Here is a 15,377-nt window from a genome sequence, read left to right as displayed (position 1 = left end):
TCAAATCTCGCGTGAGCTTTCATTACGTCGAATGAAACAGAAACACCGAACCGAGAAAAACGCGTCTGAAATTTAAAGAGTGTTTTTCAAATCCTATTTTCATTCCTTCGCCGATAAACCTTCAAAAAATACGCAATATTCATGGAAACTAATTGTGTCAGATATTCCACATTATGAAATTAATTTTTTGCAATTTTTAGAGCTATTTTTTAATCATATAGGAACATACGACATATTCAAACATAAATCGTTCATACGTCTGAACACGTTCGTCGTTTGGAGGGGAAATTTGTTTCATTCGTCTCTTTTCTTTCGTCCTTTGATTCGTTCAACTTCACGGAGAAAAAAGACGATAGTTGTTTCAATTATTTCAGCTTGTTTTACCAATAATCAAAATGCAGTTGGTTTTTTCGCATTCAACTTCTTATATAATAGAATCAACTACAAACTTCTAATTGTCCTTACGCAGTCAACTATCAATATAATGCATTCAACTGTATGATTTATTTTATTCATTCAACTATAAATACAATAGATTCAACTACAAACTGCTGATTGACCTTATGCAATCAACTATAAATATAATAGATTCAATTGTAATGATATAATTGATTCAATTGTAATGGTATAATTGATTCAACTGTAGATATGATAGATTCAACTACAATTGTATGGTTGATTATAGGCAATCAACTATAAATATAATAGATTCAACTGTAGTGGTATAGTTGATTCAACTGCAAATATGATAGATTCAACTGTAGTGGTATAATTGATTCAATTGTCAATATGATAGATTCAACTTCAATTATATCATTGATTTTAGGCATTCAACTATAAATATAACAGATTCAACTGTACACGGAAGATAAAACGTAAAGTTAAAAAAAAATTTCTAACTAGTCATTCTAATTATAAAAATGTATTTAATTTAATTACATCTATGAAACATTCAAATATTTATAAAGTTGATTTTTTTTAATTAGGTGGATTTTAGCATATATTTGAGTTTTCTTGTATGAGAGTGCAGAAAATCCAGTAGAAAAAAAGAAGAAATTCGCAACAGATCGGAAGATTATGAAGTTGACGGATCCGTCTCACGGTTGGACTCTCACCTACCGACCACAACCAGCGCATCGGCATGTCCGGCATGCGTTACACCCGCTGGAAAAGTGCAGGAAAGGTTTTGTTCCTGAGAAACGGTCAGAAAAGGCAGCAACATTAAAAAAAATATTTTTCCTTCATCCACAGAAGCTCGCCCGCTAGTGATTGGTTCCTGATGGCGGCGACAACCAATTACGAGGATGAGGATCATTTGGTTGGACGTGATTTGGCACGGGTCAGTTATCAGTAGCTGCTGGATGCTGGATTTTTACGGTGAGAACCGAAATTCCGTTTTTTTCGGTGAGTTCATCCTGATATTCTTTCATTTTTTTTCTTTTGTAGGTGGCTAACCTTCCCAGAAGGACACTCTGGTCAAACAATTTGATGTGCGCATATGAAATTCCTCTTATGTTCCTACGGTTCCAGCTCCAGGATCACCCCAGACGATTTTTGAAAGTTTACAATTCTATTTTTTATAAGATTTTTTGAAATAAAGTACATGGAAGAAAGCAAAACATCACCCAAAATATTATTATTGTAAAATAAACATAATTTTAATCTACAATATTTGAAATTGAACTCATAAACTCAATCGTAGAATTAAAATAGAATCTATCATATTTATAGTAGAATCAACTATACCGATATAGTTGAATCAACTATACCGATATAGTTGAATCAACTATACCGATATAGTTGAATCTCCCGCATAATTAAAAACAGTTGGGGATATAGTACTAACTATTAACTTAATATATTGGTAGCAGTACCAGTATGAAATATCTTCCAAGTATCATTTCATTATACATGTTCAAAATTTTATTACCTCAATAAATTATGACAGGATCGTATCAGTGACAGTGACAATATGATATATGATTTAGTAAGTATAGTATAATAAGAGAATAAAAATTTGCAACCTTTGAATATTGTCTCTGGACCTTATCCAGGACTCTAACAGTGTACGACAAAGTTTCCTTATATTTTCTTAGCATTAGACATTAAATTAAAAAAAAACAACATTGACAACATTGTATGAGTTAGACAAGTCGTTATCATTTCACCTCTTGCGGATAATAACTAATATTGTTATTTTAAGATGTAGTTGTGAGCTTATGCATTTTTTCGCTCTTGGGTTCAGCATCTGCTAATTTTCACTTCACTTCGTTAAAATTTGTGTCGGCAACCCCACGCCAGGTTCGGAACTGAAAACTGTGTTCAAAATGGCTCCGAAAAAAAAGAATCACGCTGAGAAAAACACACAGATCGCGAAAAGTAAGTAAAACTATATTATATTATCGATAAAAACTAGTGAGATTAAATAAAACTAATGAAATTACAGAAACAAAGATCTCTGCTGAGCGGAGAGCGGAAAAAAAATCTACTGAAAGGCTGAACAATGCAGATCTGCACAAATAGGTAAGATTGTATAATCCATGTATAATATCAGAAATAAAAAATAAAAATCTCAACATTTAAATTTTTTAATTTTATTTTATTTTTTGTGGGAAAGAATTGGAACTATATTGGTTATGGTACAGGGAAGCTCTTTTTAAAAATATTTTACAATATGCGGAACGTATGATTGAGCGTTATTTTTACTACAAACTACTATAAGCAAACTATATCCATTGAAGTTGATGAAATCTATGATTTTGTATTCCAACGTAGCTAGAACATTCAGGTAGATTGTTTTGCTCGCCAAAAGTGGATGATATTTTAACCGTATCCAATAATGTAGCATGAAATATTTGTTCGAAAAAATCGCTCTTTTTGAATGGTAAACATGCTTAACAGCCCTTTCCCCATATGGTACTTTAACAGATAATCATAATACAGATTGTTAATATGGTCTGTGTTATTGTACATATACTGTTCACTTTACAATAAACGATAACGTTTAGAGACAATATAGAATATTCTCTATATATTGTAATTGATTATGCGGGCTGGTAAATCTAAATCAATCAAATTAAATGTATTTAAAACAACCTTATTAAAATCTTACTGAACTTACTCTAACTCCTCCAACCCGTAACTTAAATCAATATGATAGATAAGTTAAAAAAAAAATGCTTTCTGAGGAAAGCCGTAACAAGTTTTGAGAAAATCAAAAAAGATGAGGAAATATGAGCCTGCAAATCATGAAACGGATTTGCGATCAAAAGCGGTCACTATGTCATGAATCGCAATTCGCATTGCATTTCGCTAATTCGCTCTTCCGTAACAATTCGCATCGCATGGCATCGCATTCACTATGTCATCGGCCTTAGAGTAAAGCGGGCCATAGACTACTCAAATGGCCTGTACAAATTCGATAATTTTACGACGATTGTTTGATCTATGCTCGCCCACACACTATTTTTCACGCGAACACAAACGATTGCTGGTAAAAATAGCAACAGCAACAAAAAAAAAACCATCTCCACCCCGGCTGGGAGTATGGTTTGTACAAAATATTTCGATCCCGACCGATTTTACTCCAACCGTTTGGGCGCTCATTCAAGCAGTGCCATACACTATGCAAATCGTGTTTACAGCGACAAAATTTCATCGAATTTCTTCGCATTTGTACAAATGTTGTGTAGTCTGTGGCCCGCTTAAGTAAGAACCAAAGACGTTTAATGATTTTTATTCGAAGTTATTATAATTTTGACAAAAACAAAGGTTCATTTACAAAAAGGGCCTACACGCTCGAAATTATTTAACCAATTATCGTTAAAAAGTAACCATTTTCACACCTTTCCGCGTTAAGTGATTTTTTGGTTTCTTCCATAGAAGTCATTTTTTGACTTCTCTTGAGAAGTGGAAATATGGTTACTTTTTAACCGCAAAAAATTATTGCGGAGAAGTTGAAAAATGGTTATTTCTCATATATGTCAAAATGGAAGAGAAATAATAATAATAAATTTGTGCTGAAAATGCTATAATTTCGAATGTGTGCAACTAAAAAAGAAAAGTATGGATGTTTTTTTAAATTATTTTTGTATATTTTGTATATTGTCCCAACGGTAGTGTTTTTTGTTTTAAAATAAGTAAAGTATTGCATGTTTCCTTATGCAGATATCGGTCGACCAATCGGTATTGTTTATTTGTTGGAATTGACCCACCTTGTTCCATATAGTAAACCTCAGAAAAGTGAGCAGGAACATCATCATCGACCGAGCACAACTGGAATAAAAAAAATAAAAATAAATAAAATAATTAAAAATAAATTAAAAATATGTATAAAATATGAGCAAAAATATTTAACCAGTTCTGTGTGTTTTGCTTCTTAGCGAGGAATTGTCTTATTTTGGAGATTCCTTTATAGTTTTCCTGTATGTGTCGAAACGTACCAGCCTCTGTACTAACCTCAAGTGATTTTCCCGGTTCCTGAATTTACAAAGAATAATTATTTAATGAACAATTGTAAATGATCGAACATATTACTTGCGATAAGCGGATGATTCGGTGCATTGGCTTTTAGTTCCGGATGATTTTAGTGAACTGGCATGTCATTTTGGTCACGATACGACTAGGGTTCGATTTGCTGTCGGAATGATATTTTTTTATCGGTACATCGGTTGGCAGCTTCTTCAGTCGATTAGTCCAACACTGCTTCACTGCAATAACACTTTCGTAATTGCTGCTGTGCTCCATTCACTGCACCCCGGCCGAGTTCGATTAGCTTACGGGTGGATGACTTAAAATCTCGAATTATCTTCCAATTGTATCGAATGATTTTCTTCATCGTTTGGTTCCGGCCTGTTCCGGCATGAGTGCCATCCAAATGTGCTCATTTGGGAGGCTGAAATGAAACCTCTGGAGATATTCTGCAGGCTAGATTTCGTCGATAACTTGGCTGTTATAAAGATTAACAAATTACCTAATTAATTAAATTTAAAATAATGATTTCATCCTAACCTTACGGAGCCAATTGGTGAAAGCTCATCCCTGGTTGATCGCTGCCGGCTATCCTTTCTTTTTCCTGAACGTTCTGTGTGGGGGTTGGGCCACTTTCAACGATTTGCTACAAAACAGGTGGAATCAGAACTGGGACATGCCCGCATAATTAAAAACAGTTGGGGATATAGTACTAACTATTAACTTAATATATTGGTAGCAGTACCAGTATGAAATATCTTCCAAGTATCATTTCATTATACATGTTCAAAATTTTATTACCTCAATAAATTATGACAGGATCGTATCAGTGACAGTGACAATATGATATATGATTTAGTAAGTATAGTATAATAAGAGAATAAAAATTTGCAACCTTTGAATATTGTCTCTGGACCTTATCCAGGACTCTAACAGTGTACGACAAAGTTTCCTTATATTTTCTTAGCATTAGACATTAAATTAAAAAAAAACAACATTGACAACATTGTATGAGTTAGACAAGTCGTTATCATTTCACCTCTTGCGGATAATAACTAATATTGTTATTTTAAGATGTAGTTGTGAGCTTATGCATTTTTTCGCTCTTGGGTTCAGCATCTGCTAATTTTCACTTCACTTCGTTAAAATTTGTGTCGGCAACCCCACGCCAGGTTCGGAACTGAAAACTGTGTTCAAAATGGCTCCGAAAAAAAAGAATCACGCTGAGAAAAACACACAGATCGCGAAAAGTAAGTAAAACTATATTATATTATCGATAAAAACTAGTGAGATTAAATAAAACTAATGAAATTACAGAAACAAAGATCTCTGCTGAGCGGAGAGCGGAAAAAAAATCTACTGAAAGGCTGAACAATGCAGATCTGCACAAATAGGTAAGATTGTATAATCCATGTATAATATCAGAAATAAAAAATAAAAATCTCAACATTTAAATTTTTTAATTTTATTTTATTTTTTGTGGGAAAGAATTGGAACTATATTGGTTATGGTACAGGGAAGCTCTTTTTAAAAATATTTTACAATATGCGGAACGTATGATTGAGCGTTATTTTTACTACAAACTACTATAAGCAAACTATATCCATTGAAGTTGATGAAATCTATGATTTTGTATTCCAACGTAGCTAGAACATTCAGGTAGATTGTTTTGCTCGCCAAAAGTGGATGATATTTTAACCGTATCCAATAATGTAGCATGAAATATTTGTTCGAAAAAATCGCTCTTTTTGAATGGTAAACATGCTTAACAGCCCTTTCCCCATATGGTACTTTAACAGATAATCATAATACAGATTGTTAATATGGTCTGTGTTATTGTACATATACTGTTCACTTTACAATAAACGATAACGTTTAGAGACAATATAGAATATTCTCTATATATTGTAATTGATTATGCGGGTGGTTCTGGCGAAATGGTTCCGTCTGTTTCCATCCAATTTTTTTCGGATACTGCAATATCTTATATTCTTCAATCGGAGGAATAATTTTTCAATATCATCCTTACCGTCCTGCAGTTGTCTTCCCATCAAATCTCCTACATGGTGCTCTAAATAAGAGGAAAATTCAGTATCGTTCATTTTGCCAGTTATCGGTGGAAGTTTCAAATTATTGGATACAGAAAAGAAAAACTCAATTAGCGTCTTAAACCGCTTTAGCAAAATGGTGGACCCGGTCAAATTCTTTTGATTTGTGATCAGATTTTTAACCATTTCCCTGATAAATAATGGGAACTAAATAAATGGTTAAAATTGTTCTTCGAAAAATCGTTAAAAAATAACCATATTGCATGTTACGGGGCAAAAACCATAAAATGGTTATTATTGAACCATAAATGGTTAATAAAAAATGAGCGTGTATATTATTTTGACAAAAACGATAGGATGAAAATAAATCGATATATTTTATAGAATTGATTCAAAATATATTTGTGCTTTTTCCCAACCAAAATTTTTATTATTTTCGTCCAAAATTTGATTGATTATACAATATATTTTTCTGCGTGTATGTTCAATGAATGATTGATCAAATAACAATGAATAGAAATGACAGTTCAGTCTAATCTGGCACTTACGGATCAAATCTGATGCATGAATATTGATTTTAACACTCAATTTTGAAAGTCTGTAAAATCTGGGCACTCTCAGCAAAAATCTGGGTCAACTCGCTAATTTTGAAATACTCAGAGCCCGACTCCATTTTACTCAGACATCGCCTTTTCTATGGCGCAGCCGTCGCTTGATCTAAAACGACTCAGTTTTCCCGAGTAACGGCTACTCAGACGACATGAAAATTGGCACTCAGCGAATTCGAGTGCTTGTAGGCGACAACTGAGTAAAGTTGGATCAGTTTGTGCGAGGCAGTCGACTTTGTTTGTTTTCGACAACAAAGAATTGGGAAATTTTTATGGTAAATGAACATTTTTAACGTTAATCTCATAGTACTAACATGATTTTGATTATTTTACAGGGAATTGCGATAATTTCTTAACGAATCCGAGGTGCATCAAACATCCGTCGGGGGGAAAATGAAATGGATTAACAAAACGGATTTTTTTTTTCGAATAAAGATTTTTCACATTAAATATTTTGACTTGTTTTCCATTGCATCAACAAATCCACCATTCTTTCCAACAATTGTACAGGGTTTTACCTTTCCAGTATAAAAAATCCGGTCAAAAACCGTTCCGAAATCGTTCACGCATTCTGAGTAACCCTGACTCAGAAGTCGCGAAAAGGGCAGTTAGTCAGTTCTGAGTAAAGGCCGTTTAGTCAGAACTGAGTAAGTGCGGTTTTGGCGACAACTGAGTAACCGTCACTCTGAACTGAGTAGCTGAAAGTTACACGCTGGGCCACATTGAACCATTAATGTTTGAAAAATAACCATAATGGCAGTTTTGTGGATCAAGTCATTTTATGACTTTTCAGTGAAAACTCATAAAATGAGATTTCAAAGAGAACCAGCATTATGGTTATTTTTCAAACGTTTTCTAGAAGCTCATCATGGTTGAAAATTAACCGTTTTCGAAAAGAAGGGAACGAGGTTCAGTTTTTAAGGAATAAAACAGAAGTTTTTCAATAAATTTCAAATAGTATTGCAAAATTTGATTCAATCAAATATCATCGAATTTATTAGTTTGATAAAATATTCTTAGTACATAATTGATTCCTAACAACAAATTATAGGGCAATAATTCAAATCTCCCGGTTAAAATAGTTTGCTTTGTAACCGGCTCACTATGAAATATGAAATGACATGTGTCGACGAAAATGTTAAGATACCGGATGTTTTTGTTCCGGCAGTTCAAAATGACTTCTTGAGTGTGACCATCCAGCCGATCCGGTTGTCGGTAAGAAAAAAATCAAAGCTCAATTCGAATCCACCTTCACTGAACATTTTCCGGGGCTCCTGGCTGTTCACGGAGAAGATCCATTCATTCGTAGCTGACGTTTCTTAATCTAAACGGGTGTTATCTGGAATATAGAAAGGTATTTTATTTAATATAAGTCCAGAAAAAAGAATAACTGAAGAATTGCCTCCTTACCTTTTCTGGAACCCAATTTCTAAGCACATAATTCGGAATAGAACTATATAGGACCGTTCTATTATTTGGTCCGTGGTCTGTTCCACATCCTGTGTCATTTCGATTGCGGAACAGCACTTTTTCACTGCTGGACGAGTTTGTAATTTTATCGGACTGTTCCGCCTACAGGTTTAAAAACGGATTTTCAAGGTTATGTTATTGGACTTTATTTTTCTCCTTACCAGTATTCAAATTTGTTCCGCCGGATCTGATGGCCACTCGGATCTTCTTCCAGTTCATCGACTGTGAATTTGTCGGCATAAGCGGGCTGATTTAGAAGCAGTAAAATTATCAAAACCGAATATTTGATGTGCTGGCAGATGTTTTCGATACTATGGAAAACAATAGCCGCATAACTTTTTCTCCATTGAATTTAACCATTTTCTGCGATTTCGTTTGGAACTCAAGAAATGGTTGAAATTAAGCAATTGATCTTGGTTAAAAAACAACAATTTTCGAAGTTCTTCAAGAAATATCATAAAATGAATGAAAAAAAGTAAAAAATGGTTAGAAAAAAATGAGCGTGTAGCGAGAAAAGTCTGCACCCTTAGAAAATCCTACACAAAAGTAAGTAAAAAGAAGCCAAAACAACCCGTAAGTGCAGGAAGCCACCAGTATGTAAAAATGGTGATACGAAAAAGTATGTAACATAGGCTTGTACATAGCAGTATGTAAAAAGTACGCAAAAGAACGTAGAGCTCTGGAAACTGAAAAGTATGTTAAAATCACATAAAATCGGAAAAATTCAAAATTCTAATTTGGAATTAAGAAGCAGGGATATTTTATTTCAAATTCATTGAAATTTGATTTGAGTATGATAATTTATTGTTCATCAAATCAAAGTGTAAAGATGAGTACAGTAATTTGTTTTCGAATATCACCTCCATCATTTCCGGCCACTGTTTTTTTTGCCAACTGTCTTCAGTTCATCCGAGAAATACATTTTTTAGTTGTAGATTGAATTGGACATAATCATGATGGATAATCTGGAAACCACCCTGATGGGATTTGTCACACCAGAACATCGGTTTTTTAGCTCGTGTCCTTGGGATTCAATTTCTGGGGCAGGGTGTTATTCAACAGTCGACTGGCGGGTGAAGTTGAAGATCCTATTGAAGCAAAAAAAGGTTAACAAAATTGTTGAACAAAAAGATAGAAATATTACCTTTTATTTTTGGCTTTCTTGGTTGCGGTCGCAACTATGGTGGAATCAGATTGTGGAATCGTCCGATGTCAGCGTTTCATGTCGCTTCTGGAAACCAACAACTATCCTAAAATTATGGAGATGAATTGAAGAAAAAAAAAATCTAGCAGAAATATATGTTACCAAACACCGACAGAAATTTTGAAGTTTTCGCATAGACTTTTGGGGAAGTTCTGCAAAAGTTGTTGCGTGCGCGCAAGTAGGATGCATATCACAGACTGACTTTCTGGTGGTGCGAGTGAGAAGCAAAACGCCGTCAACTACAAAATAACTGAATTTGCAGTTCTTTCTACAGAGTGGGTTTTGTAGAACAGAAAGAACTGACAAAGTATGTAATTTCTGAAACTCATTTCTACGTAAAAGTTGTCGAACTCCAAAGTATGTAATTTTAACGGTACCACTATGTACAATTTTCTTAGAGTGTGTGTTTTACAGAAAAATCCGGGCACCTGGCAACCCAGCGTGTCGCGTTCCCTCTTTTTGTTCATCACAGTGTTCATCCGCCACAGTCGCCGAAGAGAGTTCAAACGTGCTTGTTGGTTTCCACGGAGCGTAACTTTGCGTTTTTTCTTCAGTGTGATTTTATTGGTGCTGAAGAAAATTTTCTTGTAGGATTACCAGGAAGGAAATTCTCGACACCGTTCGGTTCCCATTATTTCGGGGTGTGATATTTTTCTAGTTCTTCTCGTGTGTTGGGTGTTAATCTACTAATCAAATCAGGTAAATTGCGGTTCGGATGAAAAGAAGTAGCTCGAAAAATGGTCCTCTGTAATGGGGTTTAGTCATAGATTTTTCAGCCTTGTGCATTGTCGACAAGAAATCGATCGAAAATTTTCACTTGTTTTTTTTGGAATTCGATTAGCAGTGACTACGTGTGGTTGTACGAATTGAAAAAAATGGTGCAGTTTAGATCGATAATCAAATGCCGAATGCATTGGAAAAGGTCAAATGTGCCTAGTGAAAATGACCCAGGGAGTTTAATAGTTCCGTAGCTTTGGACATTTTATCATAAGAGGAAGGGAATATCATTCGATGACTGTGCTACGCCCTTTCTGGATGATGTGTTTCAGAAGAGAAGAGAATGAGAGTTCCCGAAAATAAAATAATTTTTCGGAGATGATGGCTGCGAACATTGCGGAACGAATCCTTTTCTGATGAGCGAAAAGAGAAGATACGGCATGACAACATCACAGTGACTCACATTCTTTGGGTCATGCTTGGGATTAAAACAATGGAAAGAGGAATATTGTTATTTGTGTACGGTGGATTCCACTGTTATGTATCTGCCATGTGAAATGGCGAGTATGGCAAACAGAAGCTTGTCAGATCTGAAGTGTGTTTTGAAATGCCCAAGGTTATACGGTTATTGTCAAATATTTTGAAAGCTGTTTAATACGGGTAAGTCGTTGATTTGCATTATATTCTACAGAAGCTAGTGCACAGAAGTGTTTTCCTTAACCTGAATTAATAGTTCATTGTAACTGATAGGCTACGTTTAAGTTAATAAATTACAAATTACAAGAAGCTATGTAAATTTTATAAAATAATTTTTACAACCTCCTCGTCTCGTATGCCTGTAACATTCTCAACGCCCTTCTTATGTGAATGTATATTATTTTTTCTGTCTAATCATTAAGTTTTGATTTCTCATGTGGCTTTTGCAGGGCTGGTAGCGAGTCACTTTTTAGTGACTTGGTCACTTTTTTTGGGTCAGTCACTAAAAAGTCACTTTTTTCATCATTTGGTCACTAAAGTCACTATTTTCCGAAAGTCACTTTTTTCACCGATAATAAACCAATAAAAAAGTAATTTAAATTGCGCGTGTTAATGTTGACGGTAGTAACGGTAAATTACTTGATCAGACAGTCAGCAATTTTTTTCGCCTCCGGCGGAATTTCGGCATGAATCACCCTTGGCTTGAGACATTTCGATCTACGACATTATTTGACGTTCGTGAATTGAAACTAACTTTGATTGTAGATTCTAGTTTTTAGTTCAATCAACCTTTTGTATTGGAACTCAAAACTTGATATACAAAAACCCTATCTCGCCTTTAGTTAGAATGGGTTTTTATTAAGAAGTGTAACTAAGATTGAGATTGAAACGAACCATTTTTTTTATGAAAAAAAAATCTCTTATGTCATAACAAATGTTATGATGATATGAAATATTCTTTAAAAAACAATTTCAGACTCAATTTTATTTCGTGTTTTTTGTTCTTCTAAATGCTTAAAAAAAGGGTTGTAAAAATTTACACAAGGCCACAAAAATTACATTTTTTTTAGGTGCAATGAATTTAAACGGTAATTTCAACTAATTTGAGTTCCCCGAATCTAAATATGTATGCAATATTTCTATCAGTTTTTATATTTAAAATTATTTATTTCGTCTTTGGTTTAATTACCGTACAGACTGATGACTTAAAAACTAGGAAATTCTTCTTAAGCCTATTTTAAAACGACGTTTGCACATATTAAAATTAAACAAATTAAACACTTAATTAAAAAGTTCACAACACTTGTCAATAGGGTGGTTTTGGCCATAGGCAGTACGGTGGTGAGGAATTGAAAGAAACTGACGTTGTCGGAGTGTTCTCGTTGGTACATAAATGTTAACACGTTGTAGAACGTAAGCACAGTCAATACGGTTGGTCAGGGTGTCGAATATAAAACCTTGCTGCAGTTCGACGCGCCGCTTTTCGAGTGAGGTTGGACATATCAGAGCACACCTTTCCTCGTACGGTGGGTTTGTTATTGAAATGACTTTGAAAATAATTTAAAATCTTTAGAGAAGTTTCTGCACTTTCTTTTTACAAAAACTCAAATTAAAAACATATTATTTAGAAATAAAAGTTTTATATGAATTAATGAGCTTTAAATAGAATCAAGTTTTTTTTACACTTTCTGCTGTGATGTCAAAAATACTTGTAATGACATTTTTCCATAATCAGTTATCTATCAATTTTACTAGTAATAAACTCTTTATCACCAAAACTAAATGTGTTCGGCCGAATTTGACGAAATTTATAGTTGAGGACACTATTTACCAAATCAATAATTAAAAAAATAAGCACCAAAATGGTTATGGTGAAACATGTTTATTGAAAAAACTCTTCCTGGAATGTTTTTAAAAACTGATATTTTTTATTTTCATATTGTTTTTTCAATTTTCAAATGAATTCACCGAATTTTATTGTACGTTTTTTTTTAATTTTCTAATCAACTTGCCGGATTTTTTTCAATCAAACTTTTTAAATTTTTAAGACATATTTTTAACAATTGTTTCCTTGTTTTTAAATTCTGAATTTTCGTGTTCTTCAACCATAAGCCTTTAACTCCAAATTTTTAATAATAAAACATAATTTCAACCTTCTGTTCTTTCAGGACCCAATATTTTAATCAAAAAAAAAAACAAAATACTCAGAGCTTGTAATTAAAAGCTCAAAAACCTGCGATTAAAAATTTAAACACTTCTTATTAATATTTTGTATATGAAATCATGTTTTTTGGATCGATCATGATTTTTAAAATTATCTAAAAAGTTTGAAAAATTGTTCTCAGTAGCAACTTTAAAAATAAATTTTAATACGCAGTGTTAACTAACTTTGTATTTGATTTGTGCTTTGAATATTAATAACAAAAGTTTTGAAATCATTATTTTTTATTTTTTATCAGTTTTTATCATTCACATAATTACTCATTTTCTAACATTTCTTTGTCAGTGTAGTTGAACATGGAGGATTTTACTTTATTAAAGGTTTTATGTCTGGCTTCTATAACTGGCACTTTTAAAATAATTATAAATATATTCTTCTTTTTATCAAATTAAATTAAAACATCAAACATTGAATAAATTCTGTTCAAAATTCATTTCTTATTCAGTAATCGGTAATTTACATTTTAAATCGTAATTAAATATTTTTTGTTCAAATTAAAAACTACAGCGGAATTTCTCACTAAACTTCCAGTTAAAAATGAGGAAAAGAATTCCAAATTTAGATGAATAAAAATTAACAATTATTATGATTTTCCTAACATCTATTCATGCTAAGTTTTTTACAAGATTTGACATTTATTTTAGAATTCAGATATTTTTTAATTTTAAATTTCCAAATTTTGTTTATCAGTCATTTTTTTAGTTTTTGTGTTGAACATGAGTGACATATGGTTTAAGAAAACCCTTTCCTTTTCAATTGTTTATTTTTGGTATTGTTATTAATTTTATCTAATAGAGAATTCGTTTTCGTGTGGTGGTGCACCGGGGCACTACCGGTAGTGCACTTTTTGCTGTTTTCATGCTCGTTTTCAGGATGGGTAGTCCACTGGTAGTGCACCATAAAGTGGACGGTGGAACACTCTGAAAATATTCGGTGTTGCTTGCGCTCTCACCAATACTATCATGAATTTTGACAGCACGTGCTTCCCGATGTAAACAAATATCAGCTGGTTGGTTTATTTCTATACCGCAAAAATTGCGTTCGAGCTGTTTTTTTCTCTTTATTATCCCGAAGAACGGAAACTTGTTCCGGATTCAATACCAGTGCCGTTTCCAACAGAGGAGGAGAATTTCACCTGGATGGCACGTTCCCAAGCAAACAACGCTCCTAAGAAGAAATGTGCCCAGAAGGCTTGCTGCAATCGGTTCCAGGCGATGACGAAAAAGAGCAGCAAATCCGAGTGCAAAAAGGCCAACCCAAAGATCTGGTGGAATCGCCCAAACCGAAAAGTTTTCTTGTTCGAGAGGGTCCTATAAGTTGGTCTCCACAGCAAGAATCGTTCAGCTGCATCGAAGCTACTCTGCTTCGAGCTGTGCCTTAGGGTGACGATGCTCGGTTGCGCCAAGTCCCGGATTCCTACCCGTTGCCCTTCAAAAACGTTAGTTCGAGACTACACTCGTATGGGAGCTTGAATTTCGTTCGTTTAGGTCTGATGGCAAAATTTTCTCCCCCGACTTCCGCGATCTGAGTTCGCCAATTTGACTTCCAAGAATTTTTCTTTTGTAATCTGGAAACGGAAATAGGTACTCGAACGAAGATGAGATTTGCGAGGAATAAACGTTCAAAATACCGGAACCTTCAAGCTGGGGTAACTGCAGTCTAGCAGCAGCAAGCATAGACCGCCCAGAATCAGCCGGTATTGCAGTTATCATCAGAGCCAGAGGGGAATCTACCAAGCAAAATAAATCTGAAATCTTCACAATTCAACATAATACATAAATTCATGTTAAAATTTTCATATTATTTACTAGACAATGATCAACTAAAGTAAATTTGTTTCAATTTTCGAAATCAAACGAAAACAAATACCAGCTGTAATGGATTTTTGACAGCTTGATGTTTTCTGTTGACACTGCCGATTTCACGTACACCAACAAAGGTGGGTGCAAAACTCGATTCATGCTCGTTTTCAGCTTGGAAGGTGCAACACTTTCGGGTGGTGAAAACAAATACGGTATAAATTTGAATTTTGAAAACCCCCCCGGAAGGGTCCATCGCACGGGCCTGACTGGTCACATTTTTTGTACTTCAAAGTTATTTTTTCGTTCTACATAGTCACTATTTGGTCACTTTTTTCGGTCCTCAAAGTCACTATTTGGTAA

General features: G+C 34.0%; 1 protein-coding gene and 4 long non-coding RNA genes across 14 annotated transcripts in view; 2 read left to right on the top strand and 3 right to left on the bottom strand.

The window, feature by feature from the left end:
- Nucleotides 1-1,039: 1,039 nt before the first annotated feature.
- Nucleotides 1,040-1,608, top strand: LOC129744260 (uncharacterized). The gene is made up of 3 exons (XR_008736870.1): nucleotides 1,040-1,183; nucleotides 1,252-1,377; nucleotides 1,447-1,608. It is a non-coding gene; the product is annotated as an uncharacterized LOC129744260 (long non-coding RNA).
- A 2,469-nt stretch (nucleotides 1,609-4,077) lies between these two features.
- Nucleotides 4,078-5,149, bottom strand: LOC129739015 (uncharacterized). Of its 3 annotated transcripts, none has more exons than XR_008735718.1 (4): nucleotides 5,016-5,149; nucleotides 4,537-4,948; nucleotides 4,358-4,479; nucleotides 4,078-4,275 (listed from the first exon to the last, which is right to left on the bottom strand). It is a non-coding gene; the product is annotated as an uncharacterized LOC129739015 (long non-coding RNA). The 3 variants fall into 3 exon arrangements; XR_008735719.1 differs by having other exon boundaries at nucleotides 5,011-5,143; XR_008735717.1 differs by having other exon boundaries at nucleotides 4,537-5,143.
- A 3,012-nt stretch (nucleotides 5,150-8,161) lies between these two features.
- Nucleotides 8,162-8,958, bottom strand: LOC129740426 (uncharacterized). Its single transcript, XR_008736235.1, has 3 exons — nucleotides 8,758-8,958; nucleotides 8,537-8,698; nucleotides 8,162-8,465 (listed from the first exon to the last, which is right to left on the bottom strand). It is a non-coding gene; the product is annotated as an uncharacterized LOC129740426 (long non-coding RNA).
- Nucleotides 8,959-9,475: 517 nt separating this feature from the next.
- LOC129748715 (uncharacterized) lies at nucleotides 9,476-10,013 on the bottom strand. 2 transcript variants are annotated; one of them, XR_008737794.1, is made up of 3 exons: nucleotides 9,910-10,013; nucleotides 9,741-9,846; nucleotides 9,476-9,684 (listed from the first exon to the last, which is right to left on the bottom strand). It is a non-coding gene; the product is annotated as an uncharacterized LOC129748715 (long non-coding RNA). The 2 variants fall into 2 exon arrangements; XR_008737795.1 differs by having other exon boundaries at nucleotides 9,903-10,009.
- Nucleotides 10,014-10,269: 256 nt separating this feature from the next.
- LOC129754430 (synaptosomal-associated protein 25) overlaps nucleotides 10,270-15,377 on the top strand; it is a 198,393-nt gene continuing 193,285 nt past the window's right edge. For 5 of the 7 annotated variants that reach the window (XM_055750507.1, XM_055750549.1, XM_055750499.1 and 2 more), the window contains exon 1: nucleotides 10,270-10,499. The gene's annotated coding sequence lies outside the window, so the exon portion shown is untranslated. Of the gene's footprint in view, nucleotides 10,500-10,641; nucleotides 11,178-15,377 lie in introns of all 7 variants that reach the window. The other 2 variants (XM_055750525.1, XM_055750517.1) reach the window with 2 other exon arrangements.

Source organism: Uranotaenia lowii, chromosome 1 (genome assembly GCF_029784155.1).
Source record: "Uranotaenia lowii strain MFRU-FL chromosome 1, ASM2978415v1, whole genome shotgun sequence".
NCBI classification, from domain to species: domain Eukaryota; kingdom Metazoa; phylum Arthropoda; class Insecta; order Diptera; family Culicidae; genus Uranotaenia; species Uranotaenia lowii.
Note: the sequence above shows the minus strand (reverse complement) of the source record. Positions and strands in the feature narration are given on the sequence as shown.